General features: G+C 37.5%; 1 protein-coding gene across 1 annotated transcript in view; it reads right to left on the bottom strand.

Moving 5' to 3' along the window:
* ACTR3B (actin related protein 3B) overlaps positions 1-20,252 on the bottom strand; it is a 1,022,089-nt gene that overhangs the window by 148,730 nt on the left and 853,107 nt on the right. The window lies entirely within an intron of this gene.

Below are 20,252 nucleotides of genomic sequence, written 5' to 3'. Positions count from 1 at the left end.
GAGACAAAGCAAGGGATGGTGTAAAGTGAAGTTCATCACCCCACGTGTCATGCACCGTGCAGATCCACAGCATCACCTGATGGTCTGATAGCAAACTAACATTCAGCTCCTAGATAAGGTGAGCAGAGCGAATGTGCAGGGCTAAGAGGAAGGCCATTGGTGTTCTCCCTCCAGCCCTGTGCTACCATACATCCTTCTTGTAATGCTACCACGATTAAGAGTACAGTTAAAAATGCAGCTTAACAGCTTACTAACTTTTACCAAATTACCCTGCTAAGGGGTCTAAACACTAACTGCAGGCCCAAGCACATACTAAAAGACTCAATAGGTGGTATATGAATGATGTATGGCCATGATTACTAAAGTCATTTCTTTTTTTTTTCTTTTGAGACAAAGTCTCACTCTGTCGCCCAGGCTGGGGTGTGGTGTCGTGATCTCGGCTCACTGCAACCTCCACCTCCCTGGTTCAAGCGATTCTCCTGCCTCGGCCTCCTGAGTAGCTGGGACTACAGGTGTGCACCGCCATGCTAATTTTCATGTTTTTAGTAGGGACGAGGTTTCACCATGCTGGTCAGCCTGGTCTCAAACTCCCGACCTCGTGATCTGCCCTCCTTGGCCTCCCAAAGTGCTGGGATTACAGGCAGGAGCCACTGCGCCCGGCCTACTAATGTCATTTCTTAACATGCTAAAGACACCCTGGGCCTTCCGCACATGCTGTGGGGCATTCTAACAAATACTGACCTGTTACTGAGTTATTGAGGGTGCAAGAGATATGACCTAAGAATAGAATCTAGAAATCTGTAGCAGCTATGCTGTTTTTTCATAAACTAAGTCAGTTTTGCCGTGAGTTAGTTTATGAGATTCTGCCACAGTGAATGTAGTAGATGAGTCACCTACTAAAGGTTAGCAAGAGTATTTCCCTGCTATGAGTTTGACGTGTCCTATGTGTCTCCTGGTTTAAAGGTATGGCCCAAGGCCATGAAGTCTGTGTTCATCTGTTCTCTGTCCACCACTTACAAACTTGGGGTTAAACTACAGTCGTCGGTGTTTGAATGAATGATGTCATTTTGGTGAGAATATCTACCTGTACCATGTGAATTAGGAGGTGAAATCCAGGCTCACTACCTCTCAACATATCAGGAGTCAGGAGAGAGTTCAATAGAACCAGGTTTCCCTTCTGAAGTTAGGTGGCTATGAGTCACGCCGTTGGAAGCCATTATCCTCAGCAAACTAATGCAGGAACAGAAAACCAAACACTGCATGTTTTCACTTATAAATGGGAGCTGAACAATGAGAACACATGGACACAGGAAGGGGAACAACACACACTGGGGTCTGTTGGGGAGTGCGGATGGCAGGAGGAGAACATTAGGAAAAATCACTAATGCATGCCAGGCTTCATTGACTAATAGGTGCAGCGAACCACCAAGGCACATGTGTACCTGTGTAACAAGGTACCTGCACATCCTGCACATGTACCCCAGAGCTTAAACTAATTAAGAAAAAGAAGCTTCAGTGGCCATCAGTGGTTGGTGAGGAGAAGACTGTATCTCAGGTGTCCCACAGAGCAACAAACTCCCCACCCACCGCATTCAGGTGGCCTTCTCACGTGTTTGCCTCCTAGAGTTTGCTACTCCCTCCGTCTTACTGCATCTGGCAAGGCAGAGAGTGGGAAATGCACTTCTAGACATGTCTAACTTAAGCGTATGGACTTTCCTGAGCACTGCTTATGTAACATCATGACCATTGTCTAGCACGGTGACCACACATCATGGTGTGGTGGATAAAAGAGTTCAGGCCCTGGCACCAGACAGCCTAGCTTCAAATCTGTCTCTGCTGTGTGACATTAAAAATGTTATGTAACCTCTCTGATCCTTACTTTCCTCATTTACAAATTAGACATAATATAGCCATCATTTCATGGAATGATCATAGGAAATGAGTTAATATGCATAATTTGTAACAAGTAATTTGTGTTTGTAACAAGTAACAACATAATTTGTAACAAGTATATTATAGATTAATAATAATTGTTAGATCTTATTATCCAACTACGTACTCAGGAGTAGTTTGTACAATAAAATACTCCTATGGCATCATTTATCAGGAGTCCTGGTCCAGCGAGCCATTCTTCACTTAAGGAACTCTTCTTCTCTTTCCAAATAAGGCCTACCTCTGGGATATGTCCCATCCGGCCAGAGTAAGGATAAGCTGGAAAAGGATAAGGAAGTCTGAAATGAAATGTCTCAGGCTTATAATGATGTTTATTCACCTATTTATTTGGAAAGTATTCACTAAGTGCTTTGTATACCCAGGTACTGGGTTAAGCACAGATGATATAATGGAAATGAAAATAGGCAAGGCCTTAGCTGCCATGAACTGGCCATGTGAACTATCCTGAATCCTTCTGGCAATAAGCCAGGGCACAAATAAATTAAGTCCCTACCAGAAGGAAATTCAATAAAATGTAAATGGCAATTATTTCACTTTAAGGGGAAGGTATTAAAGGTGATTTTTAAGTCCTCTTTTTTACTTCTCTGTCCTTTAGAAATATCTATAAGAATATATTACTTTGAAGAAAGCTTACCTGCATTTTTAAAAACTTTTATAAGAAAAGAAAGCTATTTGCCACTTTCTGAAAATGGAAATTCAGACTCAGAAGTGCCTAGTCAATAATCTAAGGTCTATATTTTGTGAAGATTTGAGGAAGGGGTGGCAAGACATAGGAAAAGTCATAAAAGCAGGTGCAGCTGGCAAACAAATGACCTCAGAGGCTGAGCTCCCAGAGTGAGCATAGCTGGCAGGGAAATGGCTGCGCTGTAACGATCCCTTTCCAGGGCAGTATGAAGAATTCATTGTCCTCCCCCACTGACCGGGGAGGGAAGAAAATGTCGACTGGACTAGAGGCAAAAGAGGAGCTGATTATCAAGCACTTGCAGGGGCCTGCTCTCACCCACAGCAATGCTGTCAGCCCCTGCTGGTGCCCTGTAGGAGGAACCCAGAGGAGGCAAGACCTGACCTCTGAGTGAATGTCTGGCTCCATGCTGGTGTCCAGAAGTCTTAGCCAAGAAGCTTTAACACAGCACTGTGAGGCAGCCCAGAAACAACGAGAAAGCTTGTTCTCAGTGCCACGCCTTTGCTGTGGCTAACTCTAATCTCACACCTAAGATTAGCATCCTCCTGTATTACGTCTTGTCAGGTTTCCTGCTACTCTGACCCTCTGCAACTGAGCCGTCATCTCCTCTCTCACAGTTAGAGATCTGGCCCCAGACCTCAGGTCTGAGGTTGCAGCTTTGCTGTGAGCAAATGGACTTCTCAGGTGCTCTCCACTGGCTACACAGAATCTCTTAAAAGTGCTCCTAGCACTAGAAAGTCAGAGAATTTTCAAAGTCATCTCATTGCCCTTTTGAGTTTTGAGGAGACAGAAAATAGGAAGATCAATTGGACCGGCAGACTGTATTATTCTCAAGCAGCCAAGCTATGTATATTAATGAGAGCTAGTTCTGCGCTTTGAGCCTGCCTCTAAGGTGTGATTGTTTTAAAATCAGTTTTATCAAGGTATATTTACATACCAATAAAAAGCATTCATTTTAAGAGCACAGTTCAATGAGTTTTGACAAATGTATACACCCACGCAACCATCACTGCTTCCAACGCAGAATATTTTTATCCCCGAAAGTTCCCTCATGTCCCTTTTTAGTCAATTTTCCCAACCCCTAACAATAGGCAAAAACTGATACACTTTCTGTCACTATAGGTTAGTTTTGCCTCTCTTAGAATTTCAAAGAAACTGAATGATACACTATGTACTCTTTTGTGTCGAGCCTCTTAAGTTCAGTATAATGTTTTTGCAAATCATCTGTGTTGTTATGTGGGTCAGCAGCTTCTTCCTTTCTACTGATGAGTGGAAATTTTCCATTTTTCATTGCATGGATGTAACACAATCTGGTTCTCCATTCACCTGTCAGTGGATATTTGGTTCTTGCTAGTTTTCTGTTATTATGAATAGAGCACACGTCATTATGTGAGCACACGTTTTTTTTTCTCTTGAGTAAGTATTCAGGAGTTGAATTTTTGGGAGAGTTAGTACATAAACACTTAAATTTATGAGAAACTGTCAAAATGTTTTCCATAATGGATGTACCATCTCATATTTCCACCAGCTGCTGGGGATCTTTGTTTTGTTTGGTTAACATCTTTGCCACTATTTGGTACTGTTAGTCTTTTAAATTCTGACCATTTTCGTAGTTTTAATTTTGATTTTTCTGATATCTAACAACGTTGAGCATTTACTGATGTGCTTACTGTCTATATATGGATATACATTCCTTTGCAAAGTGTTAGCATACGTCTTTTAACCATTTTGAATAGAGTTGTTTGCTTATTATTATTGAGTTTTAAGAATTTTCTGTATTTATATATTGCGATAGTTTCTCCTAGCTCATAGTTATTCCTTTCATATAAAAATGTTCTTCAAGAATCAGAAGTATCTAATTTAATGAAACACAATTTATCAACTTTCTTATATATGAAGTTTGTGCTTTTCATTTTGCCCCACGTTAAAAAAATAGCTCCTACTTAAACATCACAAAGAATTCCACCAATATTTTCTTCTTTAAGTTTTGCAGTTTTGTTTTCTAGATGAGATTTATTCTTTTCTACTTGGATATCCAGTTGTTCCAGCATTATGTGTTGAAAAGTCTCTTTTTTAATGCATTTAATTGCCTTGGCAGCTTCTTTGAAATTCACTTGCCATGTAGGTTTGGTTATTTTCTGTCTTTCTATTTTCTTCCATGGATCAATCCTTACAAACCACACTATGTTGATTTCTGAAGCTTTATTACAGTAATCAGTAGTCTTCAAATCAGTGGTTATAACTACAATCTTCCTCCTTCTTTTCAAAGTTGTTTTAATTATTTAGGATTCTTTGCATTTGGGCGTAAATTTAAAAGCAGGTTATCAAATTTATAAAATAGTCAAATAGAATTTAGATTAGGTTCGCATTGAATCATATATCAACTTTGTGGATAATTACTATCTAAATATGCAGAAACTTCCAATTCAGTAACAATTTATTCTTAAATTTTTCTTTACAATCTTATGCAGTTTTCATTGTATAGGTCATGCACTTATTTTGTTAAGTACATTTCTAAGCATTTCATTTCTATGCTAATGTAAATGGAATTATTTTCTTAATTTTAGTTGCTTAATGCATTATATCAGGAGGTATCAATATGTCTTACTACTGATGATGTTAAATTTGATTCCTTGGTTAATGTGTTTTATTTCCAGATTTCTCCACAGTAAAGTTATGATTTTTCCTTTTTTTTTTTTTTTTGAGACAGAGTCTCGCTGTGTCGCCCAGGCTGGAGTGCAGTGGCACGATCTCGGCTCACTGCAAGCTCTGCCTCCCAAGGTCACGCCATTCTCCTGCCTCAGCCTCCTGAGTAGCTGGGACTACAGGCACCCGCTACCATGCCTGGCTAATTTTTTTTGTATTTTCAGTAGAGACGGGGTTTCACCATGTTAGCCAGGATGGTCTTGATCTCCTGACCTCGTGATCCACCTGCCTCGGCCTCCCAAAGTGCTGGGATTACAGGCGTGAGCCACAGCACCTGGCCTTTTCCTCTTTTAATTAATAACTATCTTGAGGGAAAGTGCTTTAACTCTATGTAAATATACAGTATGTCTTCATATGTTTGTCCACTAATTTTAGTCCACTAATAGTTTGTCCACTATTCATCATTCTTGCCTGTAATAATTTTTACTATAGTGTTTGCTTAATGTTTTTCTTTCACTTTCCATCATTCCTTCTATGTGTATTAATTAGAATTATAATACAAGGAAAAGCTGGTCTTTCCCCTGTGTTTATTTATGTTAATATGGCATCATAGGTGTTTATTTTATTATATAGTGTATTATCCATTTCTATCATTAATTACTTTTTTATTCAAATTGTTTCAGATTGAGTCACTGTGATACGTTAAGTTCGTTCTCTAATAAATTCTTCAAGAAGAGCTTGTGGGTACAAAATTCCCTTACTTCTTACATGTTGAAAGCTGTTTTCTGATAGTCTTGATACTTTTTTTTTAAATGCTACTTCATTTTTGTCTTCCTCTGTATATTTCCTTTGAAAATTGGATGGCAGTCTAGTTCTTTTATCTTTGTAAATTATTTGATCTTTTGCTGGAGGCCTTGAAAATTTTTTCTTCATCTTTGAAATCTAAAAGTTTTACTAGGTTATGTCTCAGAATTGGTCATTCTGAATTAATGTTCCCAGGCACCTGATAAGTCCTTTAAAAGTATACTACTCTTGAGTAATCTTTTTTTTTTCTAGAAAGTTTCCTTGGGTTATAGTTTTAAAAAGTAGTCTTACTCTCTTTTTTTCTGGGGGACCCCCAACATATAAATGTTATTCCTATTTTCCTATCTTCCATTTCCACTACTTTTTCTCTGATTCTTTTATTTTTTTACCTCATTAAAAAATTATTTTGATTATTTTCTAATCTTTCTTCAGTGATTCTCACCAAATTTTCTTTTGAGTCTAAATGGTGTAATTTATTACCAAAATTTGAGGTAATTTTGTCATTTTCTTTTATTTCTTTTCTAAATTCAATCAACTCTTATTTGTTTTTTCCTGAATTTTTTGCTGTTGTTCATTTCTATTCTTACTTTTTGAATTTATTTTTTTAATTTTATTTTTAACTGACAAATAATAATTATATACATTTATAGAGTACAATGTGATGTTTTGATTTATGTATAAATTTGAAATAATTAAATAAAGTTAAGTAACATAACCATCATCTCACATTCTTATCATTTTTTTCTGGTGCAAACATTTAAATTGATCTACTCTCTTAGTAATTTTAAAATATACTTTGCATTATTATTAACTATAGTCACCATATAATATAATAGATCTCTTGAACTTATTCTACTTATCTAACTGAAATTTTATATCTTTTGAACACCATTTTTTGAACCACCACCACCTCTATACCTTGGTAATTACTGTTCTGCTCTCTGCTTGTATGAGTTTGACTTTGGTAGATTCCACATAAATGTGAGATCAGCCGGTGTTTTTCTTTCTGTGCCCAGCTTATTTTATTAATATAACATCATACAGGTTCATTTGTGTCAGAAATTACAGAATTTCCTTCTTTTTTAAGGCTGAATAATACTTCATTGTACTGTTATATATTGTACTATATACATACCACATTTTCTTTATCCATTTATCCATTGATGGACACTTAGGTTTTGGCTATTGTGAATAGTGTTGCAATGAACATAAGAGTGCAGGTATCTCTTTGACATGCTGATTTCAATTCCTTTGAATATATACCCAGAAGTGGGATTTCTAGATCATATGGTAGTCCTATTTTTAGTTTTTTGAGGAACTTCCATACTGTTTTTCATAGTAGTTGTACTAATTTACATTCCCACCAACAGTTTGCAAGGGTTCTCTTTCCTCCACATCCTAACACTTGCTATTTTTGGTCTTTTTGATAACAGTTAATCTAACAATTGTGAGGTGAAATCTCATTGTACTTTTAATTTGCATTGTCCTGGTGATTAGTGATGTTGAGCATTTTTTCATATTCCTTTGGTCATTTCCATTTGAGAAATGTCTTTTCAGGTCCTTTGCTCATTTTTAATCAGTTAGTGTTCTTGCTATTCAGATGTTTGAGTTCCTTATATATTTTGTATATTAACTTATGAGATATATGGTTTGCAAATACATTTTCCCAATCCATAGGTTGTCTTTTTGTGCTGCTGTTTATTTCCTATGCTATTCAGAAGCTTTTTAGTAGGATGCAATCCCATTTGTCTATTTTAGCTTTTGTTGCCTTTGCCTTTGGGGTCACATCAAAAAATTGTTGCTCAGTCCAATGCCATGGAGCTTTTCCTCTATGTCTTCTTCTTGTAGCTTTACAGATTCAGGTCTTACATTTAAGTCTTTATTCCATTTTGAGTTGATTTTTGTATGTGATGTGTGATAATGGTCCAATTTTATTCTTTGGCATGTGAATATCCAGTTTTCTTAGCACCATTTGTGAAGAAATTGTCTTTTCCAAATTGTGTATTCTTAGGATCTTTGTCAAAAATCAATTGACCTAATGTGTTGATTTATTTCTGGGCTCTCTATTCTATTTTATTGGCCTATTTGTCTGTTTTTATGTGTTTGGGTTTTTTTTAATGCAGCACCATGCTGTTTTAATTACCATCGCTTTGTAGTATATTTTGAAGTCAGGTTGTGTGACGCCTCCAGCTATGCTCTTTTTGCTCAAAACTGCTTCAGATATTCAGGGTCTTTTGTGATTTCATATGAATTTTAGAATTGTTTCTTTTATTTCTGTGAAAAATGACATTGGGATTTTGATAGATAGTACAACGAATCTGTAGATGACTTTGGGTAGCTTGTTAGTCAATTTTGCATTGCTATAATTGCTATAAAGGAATAACTGAGGCTTGGTAGTATATAAAGGAAAGAAATTTATTTTGGCTCACAATTCTGCAGGCTGTGTAAGAAGCATACTGCCAGCATCTGCTTCTGGTGAGGGCCTCAGGAAACTTCCAATCATGGCAGAAGGTGAAAGGAGAGCAGGCATGTCACATGGCAAGAGAGGGAGCAAGAGAGAGAGAAGGAGGGGCCAGGTTCTTTTAAACAACCAGATCTCACATGAATTCATGATCACCTAGCCATTCAGGAGGGATCGGTCCCCCTGACCCAAACACCTCCCAAATAGGCCTCGCTTCCAACACTGAGGATCACATTTCAACATGAGATTTGGAGGAGACAAATATCCAAATCATATCAGGTAGTATGGACATTCTCACATTAATTTTTCCAATCCATGAACATGGGGTAGCTTTTCATTTATTTGTGTCTTCAGTTTCTTTCATTAATTTTACAGTTTTCAGTGTACAAGTCTTTCACCTCCTTGGTTAAATTTATTTCTGAATAATTTACTCCTTTTGACACTATTGTAAATGAGATCATTTTCTTAATTTCGATTTTCAGTAGTTTGTTGTTAGTGTTTAGAAATGCTACTGAATGGAATTTCTTATTAAAAGCTCTTTTTCATATCCTAAATACTTGCCTAAGTACATTTAATTTCACTTGGAGGGCTTACTTATAGTTTTATTTTGTTTCATGACTATTTATCAAGGGTGTGGGGATTTTCCTCAATTGATACATGCTGAATTTAATCTTAGCGTTTTCTTAGAATTATTCTGTTAAACTTTGATTTTTCATAGTTAAAGGATTGGAGGGGTTTGACAATGCCCATTTCTTTAATAGAGCAAAGTTCAGATCCTTTAGTAAATTTTATTTTAGCATAAGTATGCAGGGGGTGAAAAAGGTTGTGTTTCCTTTGATTTTGTGCTTTTCTTTTGTCTTAATAGGACCTTCACATTTTCCCCTGTCCTCTCTTCCCTTTCTCCACCAAATTACCAAATGTCATGTCTCTCCCTGAAGTTATGCATTTTGAGGACTGCCCCTTCAATTCATGCATACATTTAAATACCTTGTAGGTAATTCAAACACTTTTTAGTATTTTTAGACTAAGAATAGGTTAAGTGTTTCTGGTAATGATTTTAGATCAACCTTAGGTCCAGGAATAACCCCTTTCTTTCCTCTTCCCTGCCTTTTTTTATTGGTATTTTTTGTTTCTAAAGAAAGCCTTGAGGCAGGGTTAGGGGGCAAATCAGGGGAGCACATGAGAGGTTGAATACTGAAATTTGGTGTCCCACCCTTATTTATCCTTATATTGAATGTTGGTTATTTTCTGTCTTCAAATTATTCTGAGGGTGTGGTTTTGTTTACTTTTCCTTTCTTCTTGTTCTGCATATTTTCCAGAGAAAAACTGGGGGAAGGGGTCCTGGAGTGTGGCCATCGTCTTCAACTGTCCAGGCATCATTCATTATCTTCTTAATTCTACTTACTTTTGCTTAAGTTTATTGTCTTTATTTTTTGCCTTCCACAGTTGAAATATTCAATCATTTATTTTTAGATTTTTGTATTTATAAGTTACACATTTCCTTCTACACATCGTGTTACCTGCATCCCTGTAATTTATGTATGTTGTATTTTTCATTTAATGCAAACTATTCTCTACGTTATCTTTTGCATTTTTTCCCCTCTAGGCTATTTAGAAGTATCTTGTTTAATTTCCAAATAATAGATGGATTTGCCAAATATATTCTTGTTATTCTAATTTAACTCCATTTGATTCAGATAATACATTTTTATATGATTTAATTCATTTACAGATTATTGAAGTATATTTTATGTCCTGGAATAGGGTCTATTTTGAATACTTCATGTACATTTGGAATTACATGTATTTTGTCATTGTTAGGTAGAGTGTACCATAAATATCACCTAAATCAGATTGGAAGGTAGTGCAGCTCATGTGTTCTATATTCTTACTGATTTCTTCTCTACTTGTTCTACCAATGGCTAAGAAACAAGTGTTAGCATTCCCAACTACAACTGTAGATATTTCTGTTTTCAGGGCATTCAGTCTTTGCTTTGTGTACTTTGAAGCTCTGTTATGTGTGTACACCTTTAGGATTGCTATATCTTCTTAATGGGTTTACCCCTGTATCATTAGGCCGTGTCCTTCTTTACCCACAATAGCGTACCTTGTTCTGAGGTTTGCTTTGTGTGATATAATTATTAACACTTCAGCCTTCTTATAATTACTGTGTTCATAGTATTTTGCGTGTCTTTTCCCATTTTTGCTTCTATCTTATCTTTATATACTTATATACTGTGCCTTGTACATGATACATAATTGGTTTTGCTTCTTTATGAATCTGTTATCTGCCTCTGCCTTTTAAATAGAGTGTTTAGGCCATCTACCTGCGATGCAAATAATGTTGGATTTAAATCTACCACCTTTCTATTTGCTCATTGTCAATATATTTCTCTTTTTCTTGTCTAATTTTGGATTAAGTATATTTTGTAAGTCTATTTTATTACCACTGTAGGCCTATTAACTATACCTCTTTTTTAGCAATTGTTCTACAGTTTATAATATGCACCTTTTACTTACCACAGTCTACCTTCAGATACTAATATACCATTTGACATTTAATGTAAATACTGTATAACAGTATGCTTTAAATTTCTACCACTCATCTTTTGTGCTATCTTTTTATGCATTTTACTTCAGGATAAATCACACAGAACATTATTATCATTGTTCTTTAAACACAGCTATCATTTAAAGACTTTTTAAGATAAGAAAAGGGCTTTTACATTTTTTACATTTACTAGCATATGGCTGTATCTGGTGCTCTTCATTTCTTTATCAACCCACCTTCCCATCTAGGATCAGTTTCCTTCCATCTAAATAATTTCCTTTAACATTTTTATTCTGCAGTCTGATCTCCTACATCTGAATCACAATGATTAAGCTGGAGGCTGGAGTGCTCCCCAAATTGGGAATTAATCAGCCCTTAGAATAAAGACTACATGGTTAGAACTCATTGAACCTTTTTGATGACCCTTTCCCTGATATTCCACGTTGTATTCTGTAGCACAAGGCCCAGGTTCCACCCATCCCCTTTAGAACTAAAGAAGTAATTTATCCAGATCTGGAAATGTGGTTGCTGACGGCTCTTAGCTGAATCTCTCTCTAAGGGGACGGATCTGGGAACAGTCCACATCTAATGACACCTGTCATTGGATATCTATCCTTACTTCTGGGCAATTCTGGAGAGCAATCTCTGCTCCAGAGCTCTCCAGAGAATCTGCTGAGGCTGGTTTGTAACAGGAATATAGTCCAACTTCTTCCCGCACTAGCCGTACATCCATCACTCCCTCATGGGTGTTTATCTCAAGGGTATAACCCCCCAGATTACCTGTATAAACATCGCCCTCTTACGGTCTGTTTCACAAATACAGTTACCATGTGACATTTAATGCCAGGATTGGTCTGATGAAGCAGATTCTAAAACGGAATTTTGGAGCTGGGTCACCTGTCAGCGGGCTGCCAACAAGCACCTCATCATTGCTGATAGGTAGAGACCAGGGAGTCCCTCTTCTGCAGTAGCAACACAATTGCAAAAACTTCCATCAGTGGCGAAATGGGGTGAAATGGCAAAGGAGGAAATGCACTGGCTGGTGCAATTGCCATTTTTCAGTTGTTGGAGAGGTAATGGAGAAAATAATAACCATAAGGGTCATGAAATTAGATGATTGACACCTAAGAGAAAAACAATAAAAGGCTGAGGTTATCCATCATCAATTAAAGGCACAGTATGAAAACCGAAGGACTTCTTTGGTATGTATATAAAAAGGCTCTTGTCTTCTGCAGCCAAAGGGCAGAAGATAAAAAATTTAAAAAAAAATAAAAAAATCTGTGTATCAGGCCCAGAACTTATTTCTAAGATAAGCAGAGCTTTAGAGAAGAATGGATTCTCTTTTTTTTTTTTTTTTTTTTTGATATGGAGTCTCGCTCTTGTCACCCAGGCTGGAGTGCAGTGGTGCAATCTTGGGTCACTGCAACCTCCGCCTTTCGGGTTCAAGCAAGTCTCCTGCCTCAGCCTCCTGAGTAGCTGGGATCACAGGCACCCACCACCATGCCCGGCTAATTTTTTGTACTTTTAGTAGAGATAGGTTTTCGCCATGTTGGCCAGGCTGGTCTCGACCTCCTGACCTCACGTGATCCGCCTGCCTCGGCCTCCCAAAGTGCTGGGATTACAAGTGTGAGCCACCGCACCCGGCAGAGAAGAATAAATTCTTAATCGCAGCAGCAATGCTAGGCCAAGATCAAAGCTGTGATTGAGAAGAGCAGGACTCTGAGACTGGGGATAGGGGAGTCTGGAAGTACACGGTAGGAAATCGTGACCCCTAAAGCCTCTGGGTCTGTAGAAGGAGCAAAACCCTTCTAGTTAAGGCTGGTGTTCTCAATTTGCTTAAGGTGCTGCAGAGGATTTGCCTTGCGAAGTGACCCATGCTATGCCTGTTACCTCCACCTCTATCCCGGGCTTACATGCACTCCCCCTCCTGGCCACTAGACCAAAAACACGGGATAGGGCAAAACCAAACCTGGCTGGAGAAGTTCTGTGTCTTCTAAGGGACAGTCCCCTGAGCGAACGGCAGCGATTAGTCAGTAGGGACTGCAAAGTGCTGGGGAAGTATTATAAAACAGGAACCCGAGGGTGCTGGGTCAAGGGATCTGGAATACGGAGTTAGACAATGAGAGTTTATTTATATGGGAGCATTTAGCCATGACCAGTGATTTAGCATCTTGGTGGCTAAAGAGTGGATGCTTACGGGCTGGTAAGACAGCTCTTAGACCCTTAGAGAGGTAATCGCCTCCACTGAGCCTCAATGCCAGAACTTCCACATTAGATGGTGGAAGAAGAGATCAAAGACTCAGAGAAGCTATTTTAGAATGCATAAATGACCACGAAGGGCCAACTGATGCGGCATAGAATGATAAGAAGGACACCAGCACCAGAAGCTCAGATGTGGTCATCCTCTGTAAGCCAGACCTGAGGGTAGAAGATGCTTTGGGAGGATTATTATTAATGGAGTTGATACGATCCTTGTAATCCAAATAATAGAAACAATTTGATAATGCTTAACCATCAGGAGCAAAGTGGAGACAATTATTTAATGAGTAGCAAGGTCAGAGTGGCAATCAGTGTTTCTGATATCAAAAGAGCTGTGGATGTGGTTAATAGAATATAAAAGCTATAGGGGCAAGATAGGTGAATAGCCAAGGAGGGTTTATTAATGTTGAAATCAAGAATAAATGATCAGAGCATGAGGGAAGTCACTCTAATAAAAAATCATGATCCATGGCCCAGTTTCTAGACCTGAGTACTTTTCATACCCACAGCCCATTGACTGAAGGGGAGGTCAGGTACCTGGGTGGAAGGATCTCACAACACCATAAACATTGTGTATAACAATGATTCACCCAGTCCTTTCCCAAAGGGGGCTGTGGCCATTTTTGTAGGTAACATACCCTGAGGAAAGGGAATACCTACATGTTTTGAGGGCTGTTGGACAGGGAGCCCCAAGTTTATAAAGTGTCATCACAACCTCCCCATCAACAAATAGATGGTGGCGTGTATAGGGATATAGACAATAAAGGGAATTCTGAGGCCAGACTGGTACACAGCATCTTCACTGGGTCTGTGGATGCAATCAATGGTTGTTCGCTTGCTCCCTGAGTGTGCAATTAGGATACGCATCATAGCTGGCAGAACCCCTTTGCTGTTCTTCCTGTGGGATGAGAGCTGTCATAGTGAAGACGGCTCTCAAGAGGAATGGTAGAATTTAGTTCTACCCTTAAAAACAGAAAGAACCCAGTGCTGATGTTCTCCCTCATATATCCATTTAATTCACCAATCTGGGCCTGTTTCCAGCTCGTATAAATAGTAGCTCCAATAGCAGTTTCTACGCCAGTTGTGGCATCTTTACTAAAGCAGATTAACAACGTAGCCTCAGATACAGAGTGGGCGATCACTGATATGGGAAATGCATTCTGTTCCATTCCTATTGAAAAAGGAAAATGAGAAATAATTCTCAATTATTTGGAACACACAACAGTGTAAATTTGCAGCCCATCTCTAGATCCCTATTAACTCACTTGCTTAAAGAGACCTGGAATATCTGGATGTTACACAGAACATCACATGTGTCCCCAGGTTGATGACTTCATGTCAACTGGGACAGAAGTAGCAAGTACATTGGTAGAACATGGGCAGTTCTGAAGTTCAAAGATAACACAGATTAAAGGGCTGACCATATCACTGAAATGCTTAGGAGTCTTTGACATAGTGTGGCACTTTCTCTGAATTGAGGATAAGTGAATACAGGTCACAATTCTCACCATTAAGATGGCAGCACCATGCTGCAGCTCCTGAAGACAGCGTTTTCCACACTCGAGACCTCCGTTCTGAGCAATACCCCACATGACACTAAGGCTGGGGCGTTAGCAGCCCTGGGGTATGATATGAGCCTCCTTACCACTCAGGTCATAGAAGCTGTAAGACTCTATATCATTAGAGGTGTCTATGGTGGGAAAAGATTTTGTGTAGAGTTTATGCGAACACCAATAGGAGAATTACATCAGTCCCTGAGGTTCTAGATTAAAGCCTTAACAACTCTGACAGAAAAATGTAGATATTTCATGGAACAGCTCATGGAGTGCTGCTGCATCTGGGTAGAGATGGACATTTGGACATGGGATTCCAGATGACCATGCAGTCAGAACTCTCAAAATCAGGAAATTGGAACTAGTAGGTACCAAGTATTAGCTAAATAACTAGTTTTCATGTGCAATCATTTGTTGGTAATTAGTTCTGTGATATTTTATCACATGTATAATGCATATTTATGTAACTATCACAACTAACAAGAACTACAAAAACCATTACCACAAAAAAACCTCCATGCGACCTCATTATAATCATGTCTTTCTCCCACCTCTAACCTCTTGTGTCCATTGATCTGTTCTCTATCACTATAATTACCAGCATCTATACATCTGTACAGCAGAATACTACTCAGCAATAAAAAAGGAACAAACTATCAATATATGTGAAAAAATATATTTTTTACTTTCCTCTTTTTTGAGACTGAGTCTCGTTCTGTCACCCAAGCTGGAGTGCAGTGGCACAATCGGCTCACTACAACATCTGCCTCCCTGGTTCAAGCAATTCTCATGCCTCAGCTTCCTGAGTAGCTGAGATTACAGGTGCCCACCACCATGCCTGGCTAATTTTTGTATTTTTAGTAGTGAGAGGATTTTGCCATGTTGGCCGGGCTGGCCTCGAACTTCTGACCACAGGTGATCCACCCACCTCAGCCTCTCAAAGGCGTGAGCCACCGCACTTGCCACTTTCCTCTTTTAAGTGAAACTCACATAACACAAAATTAACTAACCATTTCAAAGCAAAAAAAAATCAGTGACATTTAGTACGTTCACAATGTTGTGCAACTACTACCTTTGTAGAGTACCAAGCACTTTCATCACCCCCAAAGGAAACTCTGTGTCCATTCAGCAGCCACTCCTAATTCTTTCACCCAGCTCTTAGCAATAAATAGACTACCCTCTGCCTCTATGGATTTATCCATTTACGTGGATATTTCATATAAGTGAAATCATACAATTTGTGACCCCTTGTGTTAGGCCTCTTTTACCTACGGTGTTTTTGAGGTTCTTCCACATTGTATCATGTATCAATACTTTGTTCCTTTATACAGATAAATAATATTCTAATATATATATTATATATTTGTTTATTCCTTCATCTTCATCCATTGATGGACATTTCAGATGTTTGCACCTTTTGGCTCTTTGCTGCTATGAAAAGGCATGTAAATGTATTTGAGTATCTGTTTTTAATTCTTTTGGGTATATATCCAGAGTGGAATTGCTGTATTATACGGTTATGCTATATTTAACTTTATGAGGAACAGGCAAACTGTTTTCCACATCTACTGAATCATTTTATATTCTTACCAGCAATTTCCAAAGTTTCCAATTTCTCTACATTTTGCCAATGTAAATTTATCTTACATTTTAAAAATCATGTCCATCCAAGTGGGTGTGAAGTCATAACTCGTGCTTTTGATTTGCATTTCCCTAATGACTAATCATGTTGACCATCTTGTCATGTGCCTACTGGCCACTCATATATTTTCTTTAGAGAAATGTCTCATTAAGTCCTTTGCCCATTTTTTATTGGTTTTTGTTTGTTTGTTATCGTGTTGTAAGTGTACTTTATGTATATTTTAGATACTAGAACTTCATCAGATATATAGATGTGAAACTTTGTAATGGGAGAAATTACCGAATTTTCTCCCATTCTGTAGGTTATTTCTCCACTTTCTTGATAATATTTTTTGATGCACATGTGTTTTTAATTTTGATGAAGTCCAATTTATCTATGTTTCTTTTGTTGTTAATGCTTTTGGTACATGTGAATATCCAGCTATCACAGCAGTATTTGTTGAAAAAACTGTTATTTCTTCTACTGAATGAGCTTGGTGCCCTTGTTGAAAATCGGTTGGCCATAGATGCATGGGTTTATTTCTGGACTCTTGATTGTATGCCATTGATTTACATGTCTGTATTTATGTCAGTACCACACTGTTTTGATTACTGTAGTCCTTCACCATTGTTCTCCTTTTTCTTTATTTATTTTTAGTCAACAACTAATAATTGTGTGTATTAGTGGAATACAATGATGTTTTAATATATTTATACATTGTACAAAGATTCAACAAGGTAATTAACATATCTATCACCCCACCAACTTATTTTTTTTGTGATGAGAATATAAAAAGTCTATCCTTTTAGCAATTTTAAGAAATGCAGTATATTATCATCAATTGTGGTTGCCATGTAGTGTCATATATCACTAAAACTTACTTTTCCAGTCCAACCAAAAGTTTGTTTCTTCTTTTTCAATACTGTTTTGGCTGTTTCAGGCCCCTTGTGAATTAAACAATGAGTAATGATTTAAAAATATGAATAGAGGGATCAATTATTCCATTTCTGCAAAAAAATTAATATTTTGAAAGAGATTACATTGAATCTGTAGATCACTTGCATTAGTTTTCCACCTTAAGCATATTATGTGTTATAATCTATGAACACAGAACAGCTTTTGATTTACTTGGGTCTTTAATTTCCTTAAGTAATTTTTTGTGGTTTTCAGTGTACAACTTTTTCATTTCATTGTTTAAATTTACTCTTAGATATTTTATTTTTTAATGCCATTGTAAGGAGAATTGTCTTCTTAATTTCTTTTGAGATTGTTCATTGCTAGTATACAGAAACATAACTGAGTTTTGTGTACTGATCTTATATCTCACAACTTTGCTGAATGTATTAGCACTGGTAGGTTTTTTTTTTTTTTAGCACTGGTAGTTTTTTTCCTGAATTCCTTGAGATTTTCTATATGTAGGAACTATGCAATCTGTGACTAGAGATAATTTTACTTGTCTCTCTCTCATTTGAATATCTTTGAATGTTTTCTTGCCTAATTGCTCTGACTAGGACTTCTAGTATAATGCTCAGTGTGCCATACTTTCCTGTTGATTTGAGTGTCTTGTAACTTTGCTGAAAACTGAGCATTTTGAATATTATAATCTGGTAACTATAGAAGTCAGATATCCCCCACCTTCCCCAGGATTTGCTGCACTTAACTGTCAAGGGCTGCAATTGTTCAGTTATTTAGGGGCTTTTTCAAACTATTTTTGCAAACCCTGTGTTCCTTGTCATATGTAGTCACTGAAGTCTTTGTTCCATTATTTCAGTGGACAGCCAATGATCTGACAAATTTTCCTTAAACACCTTTATCCAAAAAGCAAAAAGAAAAAGGAAAAACATACTACTCTACAAGACTATGTATCTTGGCCCTGACTTAAGATTCTTCTTCAATGAGAAGCCAGGCCACTCACAGCTCTGCTTCATCCTTCACCTCCTGCCTGCCTGGAGCCCACAAATCTGCCAGAATGCAAGTCTAGGGTTATCTCAGGTCTTTCCTGAGCATGCGTCCGGTTCTGAGCACATGCTTTGCACTCCGTCTTCCCTGGTAAAGGTGGTGGCCCTTCTGAGTCTTTATTCTCCCAAGAAATTTTCCCTTCAGCCTTCTCTTCCCTGTGACTTTGGTCTCATCTGTCATCCTTTGACCCAGGCAAGAATGAGCAATGTATGTCTTTAAATCTTTTGACAGAGGCCCCACTGCCTGGAAAGCTGTTCCTGCCCAAGTTAGGGAGCGCAAAATGAAGGTTAGTCGCTGCATCAATTCTGCAGGGCACTGCCATACTGGACAAAACACACAACCAGAGTATTTTAAGAACATGGTTTTATTAGCCCCCTAGCACCAACAAGCCACACCAGGAATGCCGGCCTCCATCCCCACAGCTGTTGCCTCCACTCTGAGGAATGGGGGGAAGCATGGTAGTAGCCAGGTGAGCCAAAACACTGCAAATCTCTCTTGCCCAAATTCAGCTCCCCGTCTTTTTATTAGGAGTCCTCTCATTGCTGTAAGCTCTGGATTAGATTCTAGAGTTCTGAGATGGTAAATTCCATCAGTCTTTGTCGGCTTATCATTGTTTCAGTGAGGGGCCAATTCTTCGAGTGCCCTACTCTGCCATTTTCTGTGATGTCACCCAATATATGATTTTGGAATTAGAAAAAAATTCTTAAAGGTATAAATGTTGGAGGAAAGGAAACAACACCTTTAAAAACGATTATATGATAATATATAAAGAATTAATGTAGAACTCTAGGCACTTTTAAATTATAATTATGTTTTAAAATGCTTCATAGAAAAAATGATTATAAGAAAATGAGCCACATATTAAGAGTGGTTACTTTCAGGAGAAATAATTGTAGGCTATATTTACTTTTTAATTTTCTCTTATCTACTTTGTGTATGTTAAGAATAATCCATTGTAAGTGTTCATTGCTTTTAGAATCAGCAAATGTATACTGCCTTATTTCATGTTATGGTAAATTGCTCTTTAAAGCCCCAATCAATGAGGATTAAATCAGATAATTTTAGATACAGTTTAATACTTGTCTTTTAGTTTGAGTCTGAAAATTCTATATTTAAAAAAGATTTATTTATACAACTCATAAAATGAACTATTTTTCTTCTTCCTTCTGTTTTTTTTAAAAAATAAGAATGGCATTTATTTTATAGAATATTACCTAGCATCTCAGAAGAGACAAAAGGATAAAAGCACATTCTCGAATTCAACATCCTAGTATTTGAGATTCAATCAATTTCCAGACGGTATATAGCAGTACATTATTCAAATCCCATTAGAGAGCTGGTATCAGGGTGATGTAGTATTTTGATTAATTCTGAAAATTCAAGTTAGGTTAACTGCATCAAGGAAGAAAAATAGAAATCTATTTAACAATAAGCTAGACTGAGGCAATGACTAATGTATCCTAAAGAAATAAGGGGGAAAATAACAAAAGACTTTAAGGCAAGAGTCACTATAATTATAAATGGAGACCTACAGGCTAATCTCTTGGATTTTCATCAGTTTTTACAAAATGCCTTATTCAGAGGAAGGGCAGATCATAGGATACCATCCAGAAAAGGCAATGGCATCATTACATTAAATAAAAACATTTTTGCTGCCACTTTCAATAACTCTGAAAATTACGGAGATCCAACATTTGATATTTCTGAGAGTTTGTAAATTTTGAGGTGTTTTCACATGGAGTTCGACATCTTTATGTTGTGGA

This window comes from Hylobates moloch, unplaced genomic scaffold (genome assembly GCF_009828535.3).
Source record: "Hylobates moloch isolate HMO894 unplaced genomic scaffold, HMol_V3 SCAFFOLD_1, whole genome shotgun sequence".
In the NCBI taxonomy this organism is placed as follows: domain Eukaryota; kingdom Metazoa; phylum Chordata; class Mammalia; order Primates; family Hylobatidae; genus Hylobates; species Hylobates moloch.
The sequence above is the reverse complement of the archived record's forward strand: the minus strand, read 5'-3'. Positions and strand labels throughout refer to the sequence as shown.